The sequence below is a fragment of the Bombus pascuorum genome, chromosome 11 (genome assembly GCF_905332965.1).
Source record: "Bombus pascuorum chromosome 11, iyBomPasc1.1, whole genome shotgun sequence".
Classification (NCBI taxonomy): domain Eukaryota; kingdom Metazoa; phylum Arthropoda; class Insecta; order Hymenoptera; family Apidae; genus Bombus; species Bombus pascuorum.
Window position 1 is genome coordinate 986,672 of NC_083498.1, and position 25,391 is coordinate 1,012,062.

A 25,391-nucleotide genomic window follows, 5' to 3' on the forward strand; every position below is an offset into this window, starting at 1 on the left:
TCTTCCAAGCGTCGTTATCTATTGTCTTTTTAATTAAGTTCAGTTTTATTCTTACTTAATTTACCGGAATTCAATTTGTATTGGTTATAAGAAATCAAATTTTTCAAACGCCGATCAAGTAGGGTCTGGCAATTAATTCCCAGAGACGATAAATTCGGTGGAGAAAGGGTTAAGATGACAGCGAAAAGATAGCACAACCCGGTCGCTAATTTGCGCTCTAACTCGTTCGTTCTCCACGAAGGGGAAAACAGCTAGAAATTTTCTGATTAAAACGTTATTTATTACGTCGAATTCTTAATTTCGCCGAGGGTGTAGCCGTAATTAAACAGCAGCACGGTCTCGTCAACGAAAAGCGACGGATGATGGAAATAAGCGTTGGACTGAAATTAGTTTGAAAATGTAAAAGTCGCCTTTATACGGCGAGGACAGCATATGCAGTATAATTAAACGATCTTATACACCATACTAACTGTAGTAATATTTCCTTACACTCGTAGCGTGCAAGCACGCCTAGATTCCTGCGTTTTAATATAGCAACAACATTTAACTGGCGCTTTACAGCGCTTCGAGGCAAGACTTTACCACCCCTCCCCCCTTCCTGTACAGTGCGAGGCTAGCGACGAGGGGAAGTTCGCGTAAACAACTTCTTCGCAAACTTCTCTCCTTGCAGGCACCTTCGGCTAGAATTTCGAATTTCTAGCTCACCCCTCTGGGTCGAGCACCGACGTTAGCGTCAACTTCTTCCGTTGTGTCCATTTCTTCTTCTTCCGCGTACAATTACGGCTAGAACATGATCCTAAATAAGTTTTGATGTCTCGCCGGAGACGCGATATCGCTGCCTTATTGTTGAAAACTTTACTGTTGTGCGACCGATACGAAGACGTACGTGTATTTCAAGGTATTAGGTGACAGACTGACCGTTTATCAAGAGATTGAAAATTATAAGGTTGGGAAAGCCGATATCGAACAATAGTTGAGGAAATAGGAAAACGGACTAAAAAAAAAAAAGTTACGCGACTGTTCGGTATTCCCGTTAACGAGAGTAAAAAGTTATTTCGAATTTGAAACCAAACCTGTTACGTCCGAGCCTTCGTATAGCTATACGAAAAATGTTTTAATAAATTTGTTTCGAAGGTACGAGTGATACTTTTTTTGTTTCTACTTTTTTCATTTTTTTGTTGAAATGTAACGATACTATTTCCAGTAATAGTACTCTGAATAATATGAAAGTTATTATTTTACAAAGAGGTATTTCGTATTTCCGATGTTTTTGTAGGCAGACACTCGAAACCTCTTCACTTTCGACACGTATCTGTATCTCGTATTACGGCACTCGCGATTTCGAGCACGCCGATAGAGGGTCGAACGATGTACAGGTATTTTATGTGTTTGTTGATTTAATTGCAATTAACCGGCTCTTTATCATTCGGCAATATCGGAAACGGGAGATGTATCGGTTGGGGTGTAAAACGCGAAAAAGGGAGAGAGTATCAGAAGCGAATGAACCAGAGTAGAGAGTGTTATTTGTTTGCACGGATCTGTCTACCAGTGTTAATTAAATAGGATTTATATTCCTACGTATCGTTCGCTATATCGAAACACACGGCTGCCCGTTAAATTAAAAATCGACGGTATAATGGTGTTACGTGTGAGCGTGCTCGAGCGGAAGGCGGCGATTTTCAGATCATGCAACACATCTACCAAAACATACAATTTATTTTTTATTTTCTCTGTCTATCTGTGGATTCAACAATGAATCCGATCTATCCGGTTAAAAATTTGACGATTAATGCATCATTTAAAAAGTATTCGGATTTTTTAAATATCGAAAATGTATATATACTCCGCTAGAGTTCTCGCGATACTTTATATAATCGCACTCTAGCAGATGTCTAATGAGAAAGAGAAAGAAAAAGCAAAAAAAGGTCGGTTCGATACACAGTGATGGAATACTTCACGCTTGGTTCAAAATACATTCAAACTATTGCAAACAAAATATATCGCTGGTCAGTCACGGATTACTTCGACGTGCGAATATTATTTAAATATTCGCCGATTTTATACCTCTCTTTGTTCTAAACGCGCAAAATGCATTCGGTAACACGTCAGCTCACGATCATTCGGTACAATTGCTCGTTGATGGTAGAAAAGCGTAGAAAATAATGTTTTTTCGACGACGGAAACTTTTAATAAAATAATGCGCTAATGGAAAAATACCAAATAAAAATTAATGTCAGGTCGTGCCGTTCCAATTTATTTGAACGAATCCATTCGGCACAAAAGTACTTATCAGTACTCGCGGACAACCAATTAAATTTGTTCGACGAAGCGGACGCGAAAAATGGAAATGATGGCGTTCCGTCGAACACGAAGAAACGAATTGCCGATAAACGCCGATTGTCGTCGCTCGTACAAAGCCTCCTTCCTTCCTCTTTTTTCTCTCGATCCTCGTCGAACGAGTCACTTGTGCACGCGCTTCGGCTCAAAGGCGCGAATAATTTACACACCCCTTCGTGTCGTGGCAACGCTCCCAAGACGTTTCAACCCCCTTCGCCTCTTCCTCCTCCCGCGTCAATCACACGCGTCGTAATCGCGAACGAACGGCAGCCAATTTTCCGTGGAACATAACAATACGGTTTGTTAAAGATAATTTCACGGTATATCAGAGATTAACCTTGTTACTTGTCAGAAAAAAGGTCGCAGATCGATCGAATGAGGAAATAAAGATTTAAATCAAAAAGGGGATTGATAGAGCATTCCGTGATCTTTATTGGTCGCGGATATAGGAAGCTTTTATCAATTAAGAGATGGCGAGTATTCCGCGGTTCCGCGTGCGTGGAATGAAAAAAAAATGTGAAAGAAGAACGAATATGAGATGGTACGGGTCATATCGGCGAATCGTGTGGACGAAATGATCGCGTACCAGCGACTCCATTTAGTCGAATGGTTTTGTGGTTGGGCATTGGTCGTTTTTCGAGAGAAACGAAAGTACTCGAATCGCGCGCGCGTGCGAGTACGCGGTCGTTGACGCAAATACGTACAGACGTCCACGCGTCGTGCAACCTCGCTTTGATATTCCGTGTTTGTGCAATTACGCGCGACCCGTTTCCAAGCGGACGTTGATCGAATTAAGGTGCATTATGATAATCTGATTCGATACTGCGATGTCCCCCCCCATGAACACATTTCGCATTAATCATAGCTACCGTTTTACGTCGCCATTTCAGCAACTGGTTTACGATGACGAACTTATTTTTCTTTTTTTTTTTTAATTCATTCGATTGCTCAAACTTTTCCCACCAATTGCACATATTCTATTTACGTGCAAACATAAACTTGTTACAGCGTCGTTAAAACACGGTTACGATTGTTGAAATACTTTTGTCTCCTGTGCAAAGCAGAAAAGGATGTTGAGCAACCGCTTATCTCGGTGTTTCAATTTCGCGTAGAATCATAGCGCGGAGACGATGGGGAACTCAGTCGGCGTTCTAAAAGAAACCACGAACAACACGCGTCGCTGCATTCCTATCGAAACACTTTTCGCTGCAAAATGGACAAATTTCCATTCACGACAGTGTGGCACGAAGCATCTACATAATATTATGCGTACGGTGAGACAAAGTAGTACGCAAAAGTAGTTTCTTCTGCGCTAGAGCTTCGAGGCAGCGAGGGAAGAGTGGACGAGACACGGTGGAAGTTCGGCCGGATATCGTTGTAGTCGGTTCTTATACTCTCCAGGCTTGCTAATCTAAATTAAATGAGGGGATGCTAATGATCCGTTACCCCAGAAGGATACGCCGCTTCGGTACCACCCTTTAATCGATTCAGTGCGACGAGAGCGACGTAGAAAAAAAAAGTCACCGTCTCTGCTTACGAATCGCTGGTGGCTTTATGTAATCGTGTAGAACATTTGGCCTCAACTTCTTCTTTCTCTTCTCTCTTTCTTTCCTTCTTTCTTTATGCTCTTTTCTACTCGAATATCGGAATCGAGGGCATGGATAACGGCTTTTCAATAATTCGCTCTGTTGATGGCTAAAGAACTGTAGCCCGTGCAATAAGCTATAGGCTACTGCGGTTTGTCCGTATCATTTGTGTATTGATTTGTTGATTTCTCGCGTGGAGAAGTGCTAGTTGTAAATCCGAGAGAAAGCTTCGAATAAATAAATATGCGAGTCTTGTCCGAAAGAAAATAAGCGAGAAATACATGCGAGTCATAATCGATATTATTTTCATTACACGGTAGACTCTCACTTATCCTGTTACCTTCTCTTTAAGCTGTACATATTTCAGTAAGGTATAGCGAAAAAAATATTCATCTGCTGCTAATATTACTTATAATTTGTAAGTTGCAAGAAGTACTGTCGTTTTGCATCCAAATATTCCATCACGCGTCCGTGAACAGTAGGAATTCTACATCGCATACTTGGATGTCTCAGAAAGGAATATATTTCTATTCTAATATTGCGAATTGCTATCTCTTTATCGTATGTATTGTACAACTTACTCTCAAGGCATACCGATGAACTCGGAATTTTATACGAAATCAAATCGCATCAGTTTCCTTTTTGGAGTGTCGTCTTGAAGAAAGTCGGCGCCAGGGGATGTATGCATATCGTTGCACAGTCTAGCGATACTGGTCACTGCATTTCATCCGTGAACATTCGTGTCGCAACGGAGTCGGAGGAACAGGTCGACCGCTTTGCTACTTCTTTTTCGAATCAACCTATCGTCTCATCTGAACGAATGCGTGCGACTGTGCGCCATCGTAGTAGACTCATACTACTCGCGATCACTGCGCGGTAACGGTTCGCATGATATCCGATTATGCACTCTGTATCGCGCTACATCCTATACATTGAAAATGCTCCAGTATAATAATAATACGGATAATCGCACAGAATCTTGTATCTAGAAAGTTCTAAGCTGAATAATAAGTTCTGAATTTTGCGATAGGAAGTTAAAATTATTTATAATGTAGTGAAGTAGGAAAAGTTCAAAACTGAAACGTAAAGCTCTAGAACAATGCAAGGTCTTTAATTGTTTACTAAATCTAAAGATAAAGTTTAGAGCCTTATTTATTGTTGCAACAACGTACAAATAATGATCATTAAAGGGAAGTGTGCTATTGTACGACACACCAAAGTCACCAATAGTCTTCAAGCAGCAGAAATCCGTGTTATTTAATCGATACTTAACACGTATCGGCCTTTTGCTCCTTGAAAATCTAATAACGCGGCACTTGGTAGTGTTTAATTGCAAACAGTTAGCATGTTAGATACATGCGATAGTTCCAAAGAACTATAAGTCATCCGTATACAATAAGAATCTATTATAAGTAAAAGCATTATCTATGTCATTTATAATGAGCATGAATAGTAAAAGCTCTAGATGAAAAATTTCTATTAAACTCTAGAACCAACACGAAAGCTTTAAGACAGCTAACCTCGTACCTTTACACAAAACGTACGCCCAGTAAACGACCAGTAACGTGGCTCTCGATCCATTTGAATCGAGTGCTCGAAAAATCTAAGACTACCTTAAAGGAGCTTGATAAGCAGCAGGGCATGATCCACTCTATCAAATGACTTTTAGAACTCTGTATAAACGACAGCAACTTGTTCATTGTCGTCAAGTGTTACAGATAAAAAATTAAAGAAAACTACGAGATTAATGGCAGTGGATCGCACAGAGATAAAGACGTGCTGCTGATCGACAGATAAATGAGGCGAGACGAGACTAGTTAATTTCCTGTTGATGAAGGATATAGAAATTATAAGCATTACATTAATTAAAAATGTAGGTGTATAATTATGTATACATAAATATATTACATCATTACATATATTTCTCATTCATGAGAGACAAAATATCGATTTTTAGATAACTTGCATTTAGGAGAATGAACTATTATTCGTACACAAAGATCAGTTTCTTCAGAGGCGTATCAATTCCAACATTATGCACATAGATAATTTCGCATGGTGGATCGTGTTTACACGAGAATTGATGTCCTAGTACGCAAGGGAGGGAAAAAATCACGCCGTGGTGACAGATGTGAATGGGTACGCGTGACTTTCCATAAGCACGAGAAAACTGCGTTGAAAAAAAAAAAAAAAAATTGGAAGAAAAAATAAAAAAAGGGAAAGATCCATGCGTGTCAAATCGCAAATATGCATATGCAACATCACGCTTGATTACTGATCGCGTCTCTTCAACGTTTTATCGTTTAACCGGTATCACGAATCCGTGGCTCTATTTGTACCAGAAAAGTGCTGTTTTACGAGCTATACTACGAACGAAGTTCGATACATCGAAGTGGTACGCCACGTGCGCATCCACGAAGCCGTTTAAGCCCAGTGGCTGTAACGCACCGATAACAGTGTGCACGCGTGTGCACGCCAGGAAAAAAAGAGAAATTCCGTCGGGCAGCCCTGTCAATTTTAATTGGCTTCACCGAGGCGTGCTAGGCCCTATTCATCGGATCAGTGATATGCAAATGCAATTTAATGACGCGATATCCTGTACGTAGCGATATCGACCGGGTCGACTTTAATGATACCGATGCTTCATATGTATAATAAATTCAATACGTAGAAAGTTTGTACACACGGAATATTATACAGAATTAGAAACAGTATATATATATATCGAATCGGACGAGCACGTTAAACACGGTATGTGTAGAATCGCGTGAATGTCACAGAGAACAAAATTAAACGGAAGGACGTATAGAAATATAACATCTGTGTGTATCTCGTTTACTGTAAGACTTCGAATTAAATGAATGTGCGATACTACTTAGACTATATATAACTTTCCTTTGATGCACTCTTGTAATTTGGCTGATACAAAATAATTTGATGTTGCTCTGGTGTTAACGGCCTACTGAGACTACAATTATTCGACCAGTCAGTACCGGGTGTAAAAATAGATGAGATGAATGATACAGTAACAAGTATATAATATTACACAACAAATGAATTCGCGAATGATGAAAATGAGATGCAAACGCATAATTCGCGTTTTTCCATTAATTTTAGAGCTATCTTAACATCTCCACGGTTTTAATGAGCCTGAGAAAATGACTTCGAAATACAAAATTATTCCAATAAATTTTGTTTCAGAAAACAAGTACATATTCTATTATACTCGTGTCTCATATGTGCACATGTTACCTGTTCTAATTTACTTACCCAGAAACGTCAGATTTTCCTGCATTAACATGTCCATCGACAGACACGAGAAAACATATTCGATACCACAAGCATTTCGATTGCGTGACATCGATTCCATAGAGTAGTGACGGGCGAAAGAGGAATTTACAGTGAGTCCGCGGAATGCATGAGAAGCCTGTACTAGCGAGAGCCATTCAAAGGAGAAGGAAGTTCTCATTGTAGAATCCGTAGTAATAAATGTCTAATGTCATTCCTGTGCCACCTCGGTCGACCGTCACTTCCCTCTCTCTTTCTATTCCACTGTCGTTCCTCTTCAGCCTTCTCGTTTCCTCTTCATCCAACTTCCGGTTTGTCTATCTCTCTTCCTCTAATTATCCCTTATCTATATCTCGGTCCATTTGGTTCGCAACGACGTTATCTCGCCTGCTCGGACTGAGCAGAGACGCCTCCTAATCTTATTACTCAAAGTGTCGGCCAGGGAATGAAGGAGGTTGCAACACCAGTTTCCCTTCGTACTGTGTACTTCTCTCTCTCTCTCTCTCTCTCTCTCTTTCTCTTTCCTTCTCGTTAGTTTCAACTCTCTTTCTATCATTCTCTCTATCATTCCACCACGATGTTCTTCTCCATTGTAGCGGGCAGCTTCTGTCTCTTCCCGTTCCTCGCACGTTCGCAGCCCTTCCTACCTTCCTTGTCCCGTTCGAAGGCGGCAAGCACTGACATTGAGGGATTAAACCATTGCCAATCCGACTCTAATTACGAGTAACGGATTAGTACGTGTGCACCAGGAAAGTGCCGGGCAAACGAGGAAACTTTCGTGGACGACTACGTACGGAGAGGATATTGCAAATGTTTGTTCCGTGCTCGGTGTATCAATAAGAGAGTTTACAAGGCTCTACCGAAACTCCGACCGAAAGATAAGATTGCTGATTTCGTATGCGGCGTTTGACGTTTTGTCGAACGTTATGCTAAACGTTTCTCAATATCCAAAGGAAATTGGGAGCAAAACGAGTCAGATGATCGTAGCGCGCAAAACCTTTATGGAAGCTGATTCACGGTGGCTTCGCTCAAGTTATCGAAAACCAGTGATTTTTTATAATTAAGGTATATAATTCAGAAGCTTCGAACACCTTACGAAGTATTTAGGAATGCTTGAAAAAATAAAAGAAGTCATAGTTTTAAGTAGATTTAGATAGGCAAATAGTTTGAGGAATATAAACGGTAGTTTCAAATGCAATCGACCCTTGAAATATTGTAAATAGACTCGAACCTTTCATAAGTATCGTAAACGATATAACTGAAAATTGAAAGGTGCTGCGTTTGCATTTTGTATATCGTATGAAAATTCATGCGATGTAACCTTGAATATCGTCTAGATTGTTTGATGCGTGGAACATAGTATTGGATTCGAAAGATCAGAGGCAAATTGCCGATGATTGCAGTCGTTTAAGAACAAAACGGAATGGTTAGTGCACCATTGTGCGGATATATCTAGCGGTCGTGTCCCTCCTCGATGCCGCGAGCTTTTGCGTAGTAGCGACACGACAGCGCAGTACAGGACGAAAACATTTTTGACTAATGGTCCGTGAACGAAACTGTTTGCTACCATTACCGTAACCCATGCCAGTACCGTGCAATTTCAGAGAGCCAGCGTCATTCGAATCCTCCTGCGTCCTGTTCTAAATTCCTCGCTGACCCGTCCACCACCGAAATCGTTCTATCGTATGGAGAATAAGAATGTTCGAACGACCGATCCCGAAGTCGTTCGACCCTCAAAAATCTAAACTTTCGAGTAGATCGGCATCGAAGGGCCTTCGTGCAGTACCGTCGACAGTGTTGGAAACACTTTCTTACATCCTCTCTTGAGGAATAAGGGTGGGGCTAAAAGACGCCATGAAACTTTACGAGCGAACTACGTGGCTAAACGAAATACTACAGATACGAGATTTAACTTTACGTTCGCCAAACGCATTTTCTCGGTTAGGTTATGAAGTAGAATTGTAGCGTATAGACGCGCGGAAGGTGGTTCTCCAACTTTATAAACCGCGCGTTAAGAAAATATCGCTAAATTCACCGTATCACAAATCAATACGTCTGACGAAGAATCCTTCGAAAGGAAATGCTGGCGTGCGTTGACTTTTCGCGCGATCTGCATTCTGACCAAAAATGAAAGTGCCATAAAATCACTTCAGCGTGAATATTATGGGTCGAAGTAAAATCGTTTTGTATGATGTATATAGTTGTCGTAACGACTCGCACTGAAAATTTCAAGCAAGAGTTTATCGTACAGCTTTATCGATCGATGGTCAGTGTTAACCTCGAGGGTTGTTTCTCCTTCGCTGCAAAAGTTGTTGCAGAAAGATAACGCGTCGCGTGCTCCTCACTCTACCGATGGTTTTATGACAAACGACGAACAATTAAATGACAAGCAGTATATTAATTCTATAATATAAGAACACACGATCATGAAAAATCCATTGCATCCGTTTGTTAGAAACTTTTAGAAAGGAAGGTACAGGAATATGATAATCATATTAACATATTTAAAAAGTTCACATAGAACTATGAAATTAAAAATATTTATTATATTATTGTAAATATTGAAATGTACGAATTACTTATCTGTCACGTAATAGACAGAAAAATTAGAAATGTTTGTAGCGTTAAATAATTTGAGAATGAAAGAATTAATTTACAACTCTTCCACTAATATGTAGGTTTTGATCAATCATATGATTCAATTAGTAAAACTTGCGATCTCGAATTTGACATATTATTCATCATTTTCATAACCTCGTACGTCCATTGTAGAAGCTAATATGATCGATGCTTTCTAAAATTAGCAAGTTGCGGGAAAAATAATTATTCACCCAAAAGTGACAAACAGTTGTTACAAAATGGAGTGAAAGTCTCGCAAATATCTTGCAAATATGTTCTACGTAGAATTTTGATAATATGCTGTCAATGTAGATGGAAGGGGCTGAAAGGTCGTCTGGCAGTCTGTGAATGACGGGTCATTTCCACCTTGGAACGTCAGCTGCTTCCTGAAAGTCCATCGGGTTCTCATCATCTGAGGCCAACCTGCAATATCACATCTACGTAACCTCAACCCTCTGAGATTTGTCGAGGGGCGATTTCACGATTTGTTTTAATCGGTTTCAAGCTTCTGAACGACAAGATTTCGAAAAATATGATTCCCTGACTATAACTGATTAATTTTAATATATTACATATGTAAGAAGCAAGTTCAAAATTGTTATTTCTTTCTTTCTACATCTGTTATTCTCAAATCTTTCTGTACATCTTTTTCATGTGAAAATAAAATGTTGAATTAAAAGTGATTAAACTACTAAAGCGTATAGTCACGGAAAACGGCTTTTTCGCAATGCGTTCAATGTCGGACGTGACTAAACTGAGAGCGTTTCTTATCAAACGCAATCAAGCAAAATTTGTATAGCTTCGTACTTTAGAAGGTATGTTGAAAGACACGTTATCGATTTTATCCGGTGGATATTTTTCGGCAGGTATTCAACACCTATCTTCCGTTAACCTGATATGCGAGTGTTTGCTCGTTTTTTTCGCTACGTGGCTCATTCCATGAATATCATTAAGAACATCTACAGTCCCTGATGAGTTATCCCTTTGTAATTACAATTTGTCCCTATTTTACACGTAGGAGTCACTTCGAACTTGATTATCCTACTAACAACCCTTGCAGGCACCCGATAACTTATGTAAGTTACTGCAATGTAACTACAGTTGCTTCGAAGAACCAGTTTTTACTTAATGATACCTTGTCCCACTTTCGTGAGTTTTTCTATTCTAGTTAGAGCCACATCCTATCTCATTTTCTCACTTTCTCGACGCATCAAAAGTTTGCCGAGGGCAGGATAAAATAACGAGCGAAGGGATTAGATGTTTGCCTTTTTCTTGAGCTACCATTCGCGAATCGATCCACGCTTTAACAAACTGAAAGTCTATCCTCGCGCGCTACTAGTGGTGGCACCCTCAGGATGGTTTCACAGCCGGCATCCGTGTAATGGTAGTTCCCGCCAAACTGCTTCTACGGCTAATATTTACATTTATTAACTCTCTCGTCGTAAATGAAATTTTCAGATAACTTTTAGGATATAGCCCGGGGGTTATAAGGCTATCCGGCTGGCCGCTTACGGTCGTCTCGACGTGCTCGCCACTGAGTTTGCGCACACCCTCATTTTCTCCGCCTCTCTTTCATCGTGTCTCTTTCCGACTGTTCTTGTTGCACTGTCACGACCAGATTAGCCAATAACTATTACTAACCAAACTCCCTATAGACTAAAGCACCGCTGCAGTTTGCGATTCAGAGTAACGACATTTCTTTTTCTCCTCATCCTACCTTCCTTCTTTCCTAACCACCTTCCGACACCTATTTCCTTTACAAGAGTCTCGAAGATTCGATTCATCGCATTATTTCGTAATATTATAACACATTGGCGCATAACAACTTTTAATTCAGCATGCTAGAATAGAATGTCAAAGCAAATATAAATGAAGAGGCCGCGTAATTAATATCGTGTAGGATAACACAAAACTTCGGCAAAGGCACTGACTTTCTCAGCGAAGCAAAGGAAAATATGTATCACAAATATACTGGAGAAGTCGGATAAAAAGGGGGTAAACATCTTGATTGGTTTAACGAACTCGTTAACGAAGAAAACATTTCTCCGTTCGTTCGCATCCTGATACTTTTGATTACCCGACGAGATGAATACTTTTTATTTCCTGAGAGCAGATGGCCTGCGGGTCATCGAGCCGGATAATGAAACGTGCAAATGGAAATGAAGCAGTGCTGTGTCAGATAATATTATGACTGGCCACAAGAAAGGGCGAACGCTCAGTCAACCAGCCGCGCAGACTTTCTGTGACGCTTTTGCCATTGACGTCAAAACGTTCCACGCTCCGCGCTCTTGCTGTATAAATTTTCAATGCGAATCTTGTTAGTATCAAAGCATTTTAGCACTTTATAAAAGTACAGAACATTTTTTCACCATGAAAAATCGAAAATGTATTGTTCTTTTTGTTTTCTATCTGAACGCAACGAAGAATTTATGAAAACATTAAACTCACTGATGCATCGTCAGGTTCTATTATGTTATCCGCGATGAACAGTGACATTTGACTTGTACTATTTTGTCAATTTTAATAAACGAGGATGCAACAAATCTCTTTTCACGCACGTATATGGTTGTGTCTATAAGGTGTAGTAGAAAGGGTAACCTTATAAAAACAAATGAATTGCACGAATCGATAATTGCACAAGATTTTTATGCAGATTTTAATATTCTTCCTTTCGATACGCAATACGTAATGTTTACACAAATATTACGTATACGCAGCGAAAAAGTCCATTTCAGATAGATTGAAAAACAGCTGATGCAAAGTATATATTTAAACAAGTATTTCGGCAATCTACTCACTATACAGAATGTTCGGTAAATGTTAGGCCTCGTTTTTGAGGGATTTGATTTTAAAAATTCGTTAAAGGGTAAACGAACCTATTTGTCTACATTTTATATAATGGAATTTGGACGCATGTTTTATTGGTTATTTATCGAATTTCGGAAGAATATCATATTATAAGAATATAATAATTCGAATATACTTTAAGCACATTACATAATTTATTTACAAACCGTTGAAAAGACTGTGTATCTGTATGCAGAAATTTATTTTATTGGGATTTACTTGGTAATAGAAAATAAACATAATTGTTACAAACAAATGTTTATAAATTATATAGAACTTTATATACCGATATGTAAATTTTTGCGTGTCCTACACAACATTGACGGAGTAACAATACCATGAAATGGATCACTGAGTACTCATGGTTAATCAAAAGGCCAATATCCAATGTACGTCCCTGTAGAAATCTATACTTACGTAACCTGACGATAGGCATCACGTGTAATCTGTTTGCCGTATCACGTGGCGCTCGTATTTCAAACCAACGTAATATTGATTTTGTCTTTGATACAAACACTCCAGTTCGGACCTATAATGTCGCCCGTCCATTAAACATAATGTCGTCACATTTTTGGGAAAGTAGTTTCTAATAATTCTTACTTATACATATCAATATAATGGAAAAAGAAAACTATTCCTTAGGTTACGTTAATCTGTTACAATATCTTGCTACTTCCTTTATTACCAAGTACAAACATCTATAACATGTTCAAATCTTTTTAACAAAAATTATATATTAGCTCATAACGAAATAAAATATAAAGTAATCAATAAAGTATATAACACCGGAAGAACAATGATCACATCCGCGAAGTTAGTTGTCAAAGGGTAGCATTACAGATACATAGAATAGCTTTAAGTGAGCTTACCAACGCTCGCGCTACGAAGACACTCTTGTAAGATGGTTTCTTGTCATGTATGAGAAAAATAATAATCAAGGATGAGTTTAAATAACGATCAAAAAGAAACAAAATATCATATAGTATATAACACCGGAAGAACAATGATCACATCCGCGAAATTAGTTGCCAAAGGGTAGCATTACAGATACATAGAATAGCTTTAAGTGAGCTTATCTAACGCTCGCGCTACGAAGACACTCTTGTAAGATGGTTTCTTGCCATGTATGAGAAAAATAATAATCAAGGATGAGTTTAAATAACGATCAAAAAGAAACAAAATATCATATAGTATATAACACCGGAAGAACAATGATCACATCCACGAAGTTAGTTGCCAAAGGGTAGCATTACAGATACATAGAATAGCTTTAAGTGAGCTTACCTAACGCTCGCGCTACGAAGACACTCTTGTAAGATGGTTTCTTGTCATGTATGAGAAAAATAATAATCAAGGATGAGTTTAAATAACGATCAAAAAGAAACAAAATATCATCCATACCAAAGAAAACAACATAAGCGCGACGATGAACCTACATAAAAAAAGGAGAGAACGATTTATTAATATAAGAATATACTTTTCCGTCAACATCTTTTCAATACATCCTGTATAGAGTGTTTGACAATATGTTACAAGCATCGTAGCGTTATTCTACACCTCTGGATCGGCGAATATCTGTAAAAAGATGGCCATAAAATTGATCCCAACTTTGAGATTCAATGTCAAATCTTTTCTATTGCAGGGTATTCTATTCACCATGAGGATTGAAAGTATTTAAACGAATCATGGGTCGCAATTCAACCTTTCCTTAAAAAGTGTTAAAGTTCCATTAGTTTTCGAACTCACTTTAGTTGTAATGTGCTTACATTTTATAATCAGATACAGGAAAAATAACATGTCTATTGTCGCAAATAAATACTACAAATTCACCTTTATGTGTCCCATATCTTCCTTTCTTTCTCTTCTTCTCTTTTCCTTTCTCCCTATTTAGGTAAGCTACCCTGTACTCGTATTTCCACATTCCTGTCAAGTTGCTGCTATTAAACAGGTAGGTTATAGCGATATCCCTGGCATTATCTTAAAGCTATAAACGCCGACCATGATACTGACATACATATGTATTGCGCTTAGTATTTAGTTGTTAGCGACAATATTTCAATACGTATTCTAGGTAGATTGTCGAAGGTAATTAGCCTTATTTTGCTTTTAGCCAGAAAGAATGTTCACGAGATGGAATAACGGCGGATGATATTTGGTAACTGAAGCTATTGATTCATCCAGCTATTGATTCGTTCGTTTGAAATAAATGTAACACTGTTTAAAGAACAGCGATTTGATTTCCGAGGGTTTTGGCCATGAAGTAGGGAAAGACGGAATGCTCTCTGGTAAAAGTGTGAAAGACGAAATACAAGTACTTGCTTTAACGTACCTACATATTGGTACATGGTTGCTTGTACCTTATGCTCATTAGCGGTAGAAGAAATATTTATCCACTAAGGAGTTTTGTCTTGTTTTCTTGCGATCGCACGTTGCTCAACAACGGCGTATAACGGCATTTCGATAGATAGAACTCTTGTCTCACGAAAGAAGAAAACAGGCAGATTTTCAAGGATATGCCTCTGATTCGATCGGGGTACGATGCGACTAGCAACGAACTCTTCTGTGAAACTAGTTTCGACTTTCGACAGCCGTATAACTCGGGCGCGTTTCGAAATCTGGTAGATAAGTAAAAGGGGTTGAACCGTCGATATAACCGAACTTTAATAAACTACAGCTATACGTGGGGTGTATCTTGAAAAAGTACTCGATTGCTTTCTTCCTTTTCATAGTTTTATCTCGCTGCTTGTTCTCTTGAAGGAAATCAACAGAGCGTAGATAAAAAAGAAAATGGTAATGTGTAATCTTATCGGTAAATTGAAACTGCAGTATAAAAATAATATTTTATCTGATATATACTACGACTTAATTATATGTAATTTGAGTACAACTTCGATTGGGAAAGTTCATTTTTAAAAATAAAGGTAAATGTCCTAGTTAAAATCTATTTTTTTATTTTCGTTCCTCAGATACAAGAAAGCAACGAGCAGTATTTAAATTAATTAAGTTAGTTTATGAAAAATGGAATAAAATAAAATGGTGTTCCATATTACGTACCTTCTCTATAAATCTGTTCAACTTGCTTCCGTTCGGGGACCATATCTGACCGAATGGCATTATTCGACAAACAGTAATTCATTACGTTCTATGACTCTGTGAGATGTGAATGCATTCTACCCTTGAGAACTTGTAGGGAAGCTACCCCTACAGTCTTTGGCGCAGTTCCTTCCCCTCTTCACTGAAAGCATCAACGTTACCCTGCGTATACCAGAAGTTTCGCCAGAACTTTGCCGACGAACTTCAAGTGCTCCGCTGACGGTGGCGCATTGCAATCATGACCCGCTTCTAGACAAATTGCCGCGATGCATCCAGAAACACGGGCTTTCACCGAGTGCCGGCAAAACAAGTAGTATCGGCGCCCTTAAAGCACGGACTGTAAATCGGTCTGCCGTGTCGTCGTTGTTCGCTCAGACTTCCGATCGCCTATCTTTTCTTCGTTAATTCTCTGCTTAATTACACCGGTATCGACTTTGCTACGATCACGAACCACTTTTCCCGGTGCACCAATTTAATTTCAACGGATCACTTATTTATTGTAGAAACCATTAATGATTGTGGTTAAGCATTAATTTGCTACTGCTACAAAGACAGTTTCATTGGAAATGAAACAGCGAAACATCGATTATCTGGAAACCGATTTCCCAGATTTCAGGCTCATTAGACGTTCGATTGTCCGGGTGTTAATCCATTGACGATCGATCCGAATATGTCATCGACTATTCTTATCGCAAGCTACTCGTCCTTGTTTATTTCGTTTAATTTAGACGAAATATTAGCCTGTTGAAGTTTTATTCGATTGACTTCCTCTGTTTTTAAAAGTTCTTTTCACGAATAGTCGTTAACCGGTGTGTGTTATTACCGATTTATCGATTATCGACCTGCGCTGTAGCCGTGCTTATCCGAATAACCGACGTTTTACTGTAATTATCGGATTAATACTTAATGGGAACGCATATTCGTCAATATTTTACTCGATTGCGTGAATATTACGAGCCTAGAAGGCGAACAAGTCTTGTTATTATTTAAGATCGAACTTCATTTCGCTCTGAAATTGGCGTTTTACTTTGAAAAAAGCGAAACGAACTATACGCATAGTGTCGAAATTAGTTTCCTTCTCGTGTGAAAGTCAATTTACACTATACAGCACGAATCGGCGCGTAACAGCAACGCCAGATATCAGTCGGTGACGGATGTCGTTGTGAACGTTCTTATTTAAAATACATGTTCTAATGTTTGGTCGTACCGGTGCCGATATGTAACGTTGCATGTATCGTGTAAATCGACCTTTAGGCGACACAGCGCTTTGGCTATTAAGCGATGCAGTCTAGTTTAAAATGCGAACATGGACGGCAATGGATCTAGTTATAAATAAAACTCAAGCCAGATCATCATCTAGAGAAACCACAGTCACGATGCAAAGAGAAGGTGCGTAACAAAGAAAGACAGATTCTCCAGAGTTATAGCGATCGGACAAGACCAGACATTGATAAAGGACGGAATGGGAAGGAAAAAACGAAAAAGGGATGTTTCTGAGATAGGTATTCAACGTCTTGCAAGTAATTGGATCGCACAGCATTCGTCTTATCTGATGAGAATTTATTATTCGAATCAAATGTTTTGAGAAAGCTTCTTGTTCGTCGGTGTGCGGCGGATTCTTCAGCGATTGCCAATCCTTTCTTTTGAAATGCCCCTCTGTTTCACGTCAAGTGCCTGTGGTTTTAATGAGCGGCGACCAGAACGTTCACGAAAATGGAATAGCGATGTTTAAGGTCAAAGGCGAGCTCCCTCGCTAAATATTCTCTTCAACGTGGATTCAATCGAGCCAAAGAGTTGTATGTTCCAAATTTTGTGACGCGATGCCAAGATCAATATAAAATAATCAATTTAACGAAACTTCCTGTCCTTTCTAAGAAGATTACATAACGTAATTACATACTAGCTTCAAAGACACGACACTGCGGACCGACAATATTTAAGCCATCTAATGACTTTGTATTTTTCGATAATATTTTCAAAATACTCCTTGGTATCTTCAATACTGGAGTCGTTAGGCTTTTTCCTTCGAACGATACAAACAACAAACCAACAAAATTGATTTTTCCCTTTTATGCACAGTCGCGTTGGAGCCAGGGAAGTGTACCTGTATTTCGTCAAAATAAACTTAAATTCATGGTTGATGGTAACTCAATAATGAAACCATTACGCAACTGCGCACGATGCACGATCATAAACGAAAAGCGAAGAGCACAAAGAGAGAAAGGAGAACGGGCGAAAGAGGTGGGGAAATGAGAGCAAAAGGACGAAAGGGGTGAAAGAGGAGGGGAAGCTGGTGAAGAGAAAGAGAAAGAGACAGACAGAGGGACTACGCGAGAGACGTAAAGCCAGAGAGAGGAAAAGGGCGAGAGGTGGGACGAACTAGGGAAATGCGTTATCGTCTGCAGCCAGCTGACAAATCGAAGGTAATAGGGCCGAGCGGAATTCTGCGTAGCAGAACGACCAAGAGCACTGCATCTAGTAGGTACGTGGCTACATACGTACATATGTACCAGGATCACGTACGTGATGTGCGCATGTCGGAATATGTACTCGCACTACTATGACTACGTGTATATATCGCGCAGAAGCGCCGCGTATGCGTATACGTACACGTAAGCCTTGCGCCAGCGTGGCTGACTATTCCTAGCCAATACTACTGAAACATGCTTGCATTCATAGAGTGCGCCGTGGACCAGCGGGAACATTTAACGCTCATTGTCTTCGGTTGACGGACTTCGGAAGCATCTGCTCTTTGGTAAACTCGCGTTTCTATGAGTTTCAAATAGCGCGCCAAGGGGTTTCAATTTCTAGAAAGTTCGACACCAGTGAATCGCTTCTCTATTGAAAATTCGGTATCTGTCAGTTTGCGTTGGCATCGATTTGTACTTTGAGTAATAGCAGTCGTCTGTACAGTATTTTATTTTTCTGATTTTCCTAGATGTATTAGCGTTGTTCGTTGCAGGAAAGTTTTATATTCGTTGTTTTTCCCGTTTTATGCGTATAAGGTTGAGTATAATGAACGTTTTGGTGGATGTATTTATTTGCATATACATATATGTGGAAAGACTAAGCTTCCAAACGTTTGTTAATGGAATATTCGTTCGTAGACATTTAAAGTAATCGATCACCGTAAGCCGGACACACAAGAAGATGAATTTTGAATTCTTAAGTAGATTTTCTTTAGAATGTAAACTGAAATTTATACAAAAATTATCTATCTCGCCGTCTCGAAACGAACCTATTAACAATACATTTGTGTACTTGTGCATTTTTATAGTATATTGCAATTTCTAACCTTACAAAGAATTTGCACGTATCTTTAATACGTTGCGAGATCTTGTGTAACACAAATTATGTAAGTTAGATTAAAGCAATGTTTGATTTCGTACTCGCTGAAAGAAAATAACCAACCGACCGAGTACAAAAGGTAACAATAATCAAGATTCCTGGTGATACGAATGCATAGGTGAATCGGTGGTTGAAGCAATTGGCTACTTTAACCTCTGCTCAACAGCAACTGGGAAATGTAAGATACACGGCGCGACTAGTTCCACCTCTGGCCGCAATCCCGACAGGGTATTGCAGCATAGAGTAGCGAATAACTGTAGCTCGTACAAGCGCGACGACGCGGCATCGTGCCAGGAGTTGGTACTCTGGCACGACCCACGACCCCCGCATTTTCCAACCCAGGTTCTGGCATAGGCCGCGGCACTAGGCCGACGCAAGCCATCGCCAATGAGTGCATGTCTGGGGCGGAGCATGGTCGACACCGAGCAGACGCGATTTCGACCTGCTTTATACCTTCCACTATGCACCCCGTTCCAAAAAGAAAGCCTTTCAGAAATTAATTATTACTTGCCACTTTTACCTTCTTTTCTAACACTTTCTCCCGTATAGACGTTTTGTTTGCACAAGCCGTGTATACCTGTTGTTCCTCGAACGTCCAACGAGATTTTATTCGCAATTGTAAACGGCACGATAACGCAATTGACAACATCCAAAAAGGTAACATTTATTTGCAACAAATTTTATTTCCTAAGAACGTACGAAATGATATTGGACAGTGCGGTAACTTGATTTGACGCACCGTTCCGAGCAATTTTCCTCTATCGTCCTCATCCATGTTTTTTCAGTAACACGCGTCTTTACGATGCAGACACGTATCAAAATATTCTTTAATACGCTACCGATACTCCTTCCGTACAATTCACTTCAATCACCGAAACACATCCCGTTGCTTCCTTCTCCTGTCTCAATCTTATCGTTTAGGGAAGGAACCACCACCGAGCGTGAAAGTGCATTCGTTCTGGTGTCGTCATCGGCGTCGGCAGGCACAGACGTGACCTACTTGCGCTATTGACCTGTTGGTGATGCTGGTGGGCGAAGTGTTGAAAGGGGGAGACGTGGATAAGAGGGAGAAGTCCGTCCAGGTGAAGGAAATGGTGGAGGATACCAGGTCGGGAGGACGGGTGGCGAAGGGGCGAGGGGACAGGGGCTGAATGCACTTGACGCATCAGAACACGGAGAGAACGAGCGACTGCCGCATGCGGTCCCAGCGCGCGCAGCCTACTACTACTTATCCTATCCATTCACTACACACATACACACACATACACGTGTATGTATATCAAATATATGTATATATGTAGGTATTCCTATTATATACGTATTGTGTACACGTACATTGGTCTGTGTATATATTGCATTTTCCAGAGTTCGTGTCTCTAGAAACATGTGGGATCTTTCTTCCTGAAGGACTGACCAAACTGCCATTCGCTACGATCGTCGTTCTTTTTATTATAATTTCTCTTTCGAGCATCAATCAATAAAGAGCACGTAAATTTATCAGTAGAATATGAATGAAAAATTAGTTTTTAATTTTAATTATCGATTATGGATAGCCATATGTCGTCCAAGTACTTCCCCTATTATCAAAAATCCTGCGTTCTAATCCAAACAGTGTTCTAACATTTTCTGGATCGGTGCCGTTATTTCCCCGTTATAAACGTAAACGTTTGTATAATAATTTTCATTTCGTTTAACGTAGTAATATCTTTGATACTTTTAAATTATTCGTTACTCGATGGAACGTTCTCAAAATGTTTCATTTTAATGGTAGGGGAACGATTTATTGTATTTTGGGGAACTGGAATAAGGTTAAAAATGTTATTACAAAGATATTTTTCAATCAAGTTTATGACGAGTGTCCCGATGAAAAAGATTTAGGAATTTCTACTGCTGCGTATCGAAATTGGCTCGAACCCGTAATATATCAGCTAATTTGCGATGACGAATACATGGATAGATATCTTGAACGAAGAATTTCTGACACGACGAAATCAGAGGAACGTTTTGAAGCTATACCTGGAAATTGCTCGATGGCAAGGAGGGGACTGAAATATTCGCAAAGCTTCAAATTGATTCGACCGATCGATTCGCGGCATTTAAATTTACAATGTTTAATAAGCCGCGCGATTGCCGACCAATAAAGATCCCGATAGCTCCGTCTTCCCAGTGGTAACCGGAAGAAGAAATGCTTCGGAAAAATTTCACCTTCCATCAGTATCCAGAATGTGCCAGGACGCATCAGCTGCGTGGGATTTCGATGGTGAGTCACTTCTTTAACGTCGAACAAATGTGTCGGGACGTGCGACGAGAGGCAAAAACGAGAGCAAGAGAAAGGGGGAAAGTGCCAGAGAGAGAAGAGTAAAGGGGTGAAAGAGACAGAGAGTTGATCTGGAGATCTGGTAGTGGTGGTGGTGGTGGAAGGGTAGTCACATTGGATGGAAAAACTCGGTGCCGGATCGTCAAGGCAGAAAGAGGAGAGGCGGATGGTGGAGACCGAGTCGAAGTTCTGGAGGGAGCAAGAACGAGGAGGAGGAAGAGGAGTGCAAGACTTCTCAATGGAGTGAGGGATAAAAAGCAAATACGTTTCACTCACTCGCGTTTTCCGTTAGCAAATTCAATCTCGTCGGGAGTCCCTTTAACATTGTGCCTGTAATAGGGAGGATGAAGAGGGACTAAAGGGGAGGTTGAGGTGTGAGGAGTGAACCGTAGGGGGCGAAGGTGGAAAGAGGATGAGGGCAGGGGGCAGGTGTCGCCCGTATAACGACTTTATCACACCCTCCGATTCTCCCCCTTTATCCTCAACCTTTTTCACCTTCCTAACCTAGCACCACACAGCTCACACCTCAGCGGCGACTATTATCGACTTTGACTGAACCCTGAGTCGGTTCACCTTTAAGCTAGCCGACTGAAGCCACCCGGGGTTTGTTTGAGCGGATAATGCAATATCCATCCTTTAGCGAGAGGAGCCAATAAAAGTGGTGGCCCATCCGTTCGGAAGTTGAAGGTTTTTTTAACCTCCTCGACGATCCACGATTCCATGCGGATCTCCTGATTGACACTGGCTCACGATATTTTGCTAATTTTTTATCAGATCCACAAACTTCGGATTATATATTTTGATGAAGTTTTGGGTCAACGCTGCTGCTGCTGCTGCTGCCGCTGCTCCACTAGGCTATCACCTTTGCTCAACTTTAATAAGACGTACATCGAGTTTAGAGTAAATCGAAAAAACGAAAATATTTGTCGTATCTATAGAAAGCCGTGTTTGCTGTGACAACAGAGTAGGATTTCTCTTCGATAGGAATAAAATTTCGCTCGGAACCGGAGAGCAAGAAAAATTGGCAAAGTCAATAAAGTCAATTAATAAAAACTAACTTGCCGAGAACCGGCAAAAGGGGCTAAAGGTGCGTTAGGAAAGGCAGGCTTCGATCGGTAGAACAGAGATGGGCATTCGGCTCGTTAAAACTTGCCTTATTAACATTTTTCATGCGCGGATGCCTCGCGGAATGTTGAGAACTTTATCCAAGTAGATAAAGAACGATTATATTGAGTTTCTTACGAAAACCAAACTTTGAATACGTGGTCAATTTGACAATTGATCGAATCGCGTTACAAGCTGGCCATAGATTTCGTCGTTTCTTCGTTTAGATAAAAATATTTAAATATTTTTCCAAATATCATACGCGTATTATAATTACGCTGCCGTTGAGTAATCGAAAAAGTTAAATGCATAAGTAATTACATCTTTTCGCAATTTCAGTAAATAGATAAAAAATTTGAAAATCAAGTGTTAATTCAGACACGCCGCAAGTTCATAGTTGTAGCTAATATTGAACAATTTGTTATACTGTAAGTACGTAGTATTCGATGTTATACGTCCTGCGCTAAAATATCATTGGGAACTACCTGGTGGGTTGAAAATTCTCGGGTTATTATCCGATACCCGGCGGAAAGCACGTTTGGCAAGAGAATTTCGCGAGAACTGAGTGGCATTTTCGTTCAAGCATTAACACCGGTGTTTAGTGGACAAGCGCGACCTGGCTCCAGCATGTTAAACAAGTACGTCCATTAATCAGGACCGAGTCACAAGTAACTTGACCCACGCGGCGCGATGCCATAGGGTGGGTTTCCAACAACGAAGGTTGGAACCGTCTCTCTACCTCTGTCTTTCCCTACCCTTCTTTGCGTCGCCTCCTCACGGGTCCATTTGTTATGCCCAGGTGACACTCAATTATGTCGCGCGCAAAAGGGTTGCAAGAAAGACGCTGGCTAACTAGTGCGGAAACTTTCCTAACAACGTAGTCCTCTGCTCACTTTGTATCGTAACTCTTCGCGAAAAGATACATCGAAGAGGAACCATGGTTCAACGTACTTCAATGAAATCCTCCTCGGAATACATAACTAAGTTCATGCGAAATGGATCGAGTCGTACGTTTCTTTGTTAGCGTTTAGAAAATTGAGTTTCTGATTGATCGAGAACCAACTTACGAAGCAAACAGGTTGTTTGGAATAATTCAGATAACGTTCACAAAATTTCTTAATTTCGAATACCGGTTACTGACATTTACATCGTTTACAATCTCAATTCTTTGATATTAAATTAAGTTTACGAGACTTCGTTATCAAGTTGATATAAATATTTATGAATTGCATACGGACGATTATTTTATGAAATATCGCGTTCAATTAATAGATAATTCCATGGATAATTAAAAAGAATGCACAGTGACGAGTTACGAACGAGGCCCCCGTCATCAGGTAGCACGATTCTCTACATCGTATATCGTACACATGTATCCACGATGATATTCCATTCATTTGAAAATCGTTGTTATCGAATTCATAAAAGGCAATAATTCGATTGAGAAAAAAATCAGGGAATTAGTGTTGGTATGTGATCTGTCCCCGTTTAATCTGCCTTTATTATCGACAGAGTTATTCGCGCTATTTACGTGGACGAGAGGGAGCATGGGGCGATCGATAGCGCGGCAGCTCGGACGTCAGCTCGAAAAATACGCGAAAAATAGCTCGCAAATAAAAAAGCCGACCCGGAAAAGCGAACTGTCTGCTAACTGCAATGCCTGGAGCGACGCCGATCGCGAGGCCCAGCCAGTGTGAAAGCGCTAGAAGCGCGCGGATTTTTACACCTCACACGAAACGCACACGCTTGATATTAAATTCCAACCCGGCATATTCGATACGCATAAAGCAACGTAGCGGAATATAATTTTCGAGTTGCTTCCAATTAATACACGAAATGAAAGTAGCTCAAAAGGGAAAGAATATGCCGGTGTCCGAAATGATTGGGGAGGAACGGTGAAAGCCGACGAAGAGAGAAGGGTCGAACAAGTGGAAAAGGGAAAGAGAGGAGAAGAGAGAGATGGCTAGAGGTAGGGAGAGGCGGAGAGAAACGTGGGAAGTACGAGATGGATCGCGAACAGGGGGTGGATGAGTGGGCTGCCGGGCGACTATTTGCTCGCTCGCATTTAATATCGAAATCGGCCAATCATACGCGAATGTAACGAAATACTAAAATTATTTGGTAGAACGACCAGTCGATGAGAGGCGGAATAGGAGGGAAACGCGTATGGCGAAAAGGGGATGAGCTTTTTTACAGGATATGCTGCTATTTATTCGCCATCATTACGTCCGTTCGCAACCGATTGCGTTATGCGTCGGGAATTTCGTGTAATTAAAGACCTTATTAGTTACCCGAGCTATGGATCGCTGCTTAGTTTCATTACGACGGTGTACTCCATGTTCAAAAAGCTATCGAACGAGCCAACGAACGAATGGCATATTTTGTTCTTTCACCATCAGCTTCGTACGATTAAATCGCCTCCTTCCGGTACTAATTTTAAAATCGATGCCTACCGTGAAGCAACGATTTCGAAGCTCGCGTTTAATAAGTACGAAATACGAGTAGGCAATACAATATCGTTGAAATGTTATCCGAATTGTATCATTGCCGCGTGTATTTTATTTGAGCGAAACGTTAAATATTAGCGGATATTTTCCGTCGTATTCCAAATAAATTCCGAGTTTTCACGAACGTGCAAATAACAGGAACTAGCAGAAACGGTTTGCAAGATACGTATCGAAAATTGTTTTCAAGCCTTTTAGTGTATATCGCGATATCGCGATGCGATATACGAAAGGCAGGGACGCGAGCTGCCCGTTGCGTCTGCGTCATGAAAATGCCTGAACGCGAGGTATACCTGAAGCTGAACGTTTCAGAGAGGCCGCGTTACATGGAAAATAGCCCGCTAACAG

General features: G+C 40.2%; 1 protein-coding gene and 1 long non-coding RNA gene across 9 annotated transcripts in view; one reads left to right on the forward strand and one right to left on the reverse strand.

Moving 5' to 3' along the window:
• The window catches only part of LOC132911689 (CUGBP Elav-like family member 4), a 571,541-nt gene that overhangs the window by 294,600 nt on the left and 251,550 nt on the right, over positions 1-25,391 (reverse strand). The gene's annotated exons all lie outside the window — the stretch shown is intronic.
• Positions 18,024-20,590, forward strand: LOC132912364 (uncharacterized). Of its 2 annotated transcripts, none has more exons than XR_009659196.1 (3): positions 18,024-19,775; positions 20,040-20,392; positions 20,486-20,590. It is a non-coding gene; the product is annotated as an uncharacterized LOC132912364 (long non-coding RNA). The 2 variants fall into 2 exon arrangements; XR_009659195.1 differs by having other exon boundaries at positions 18,044-18,525.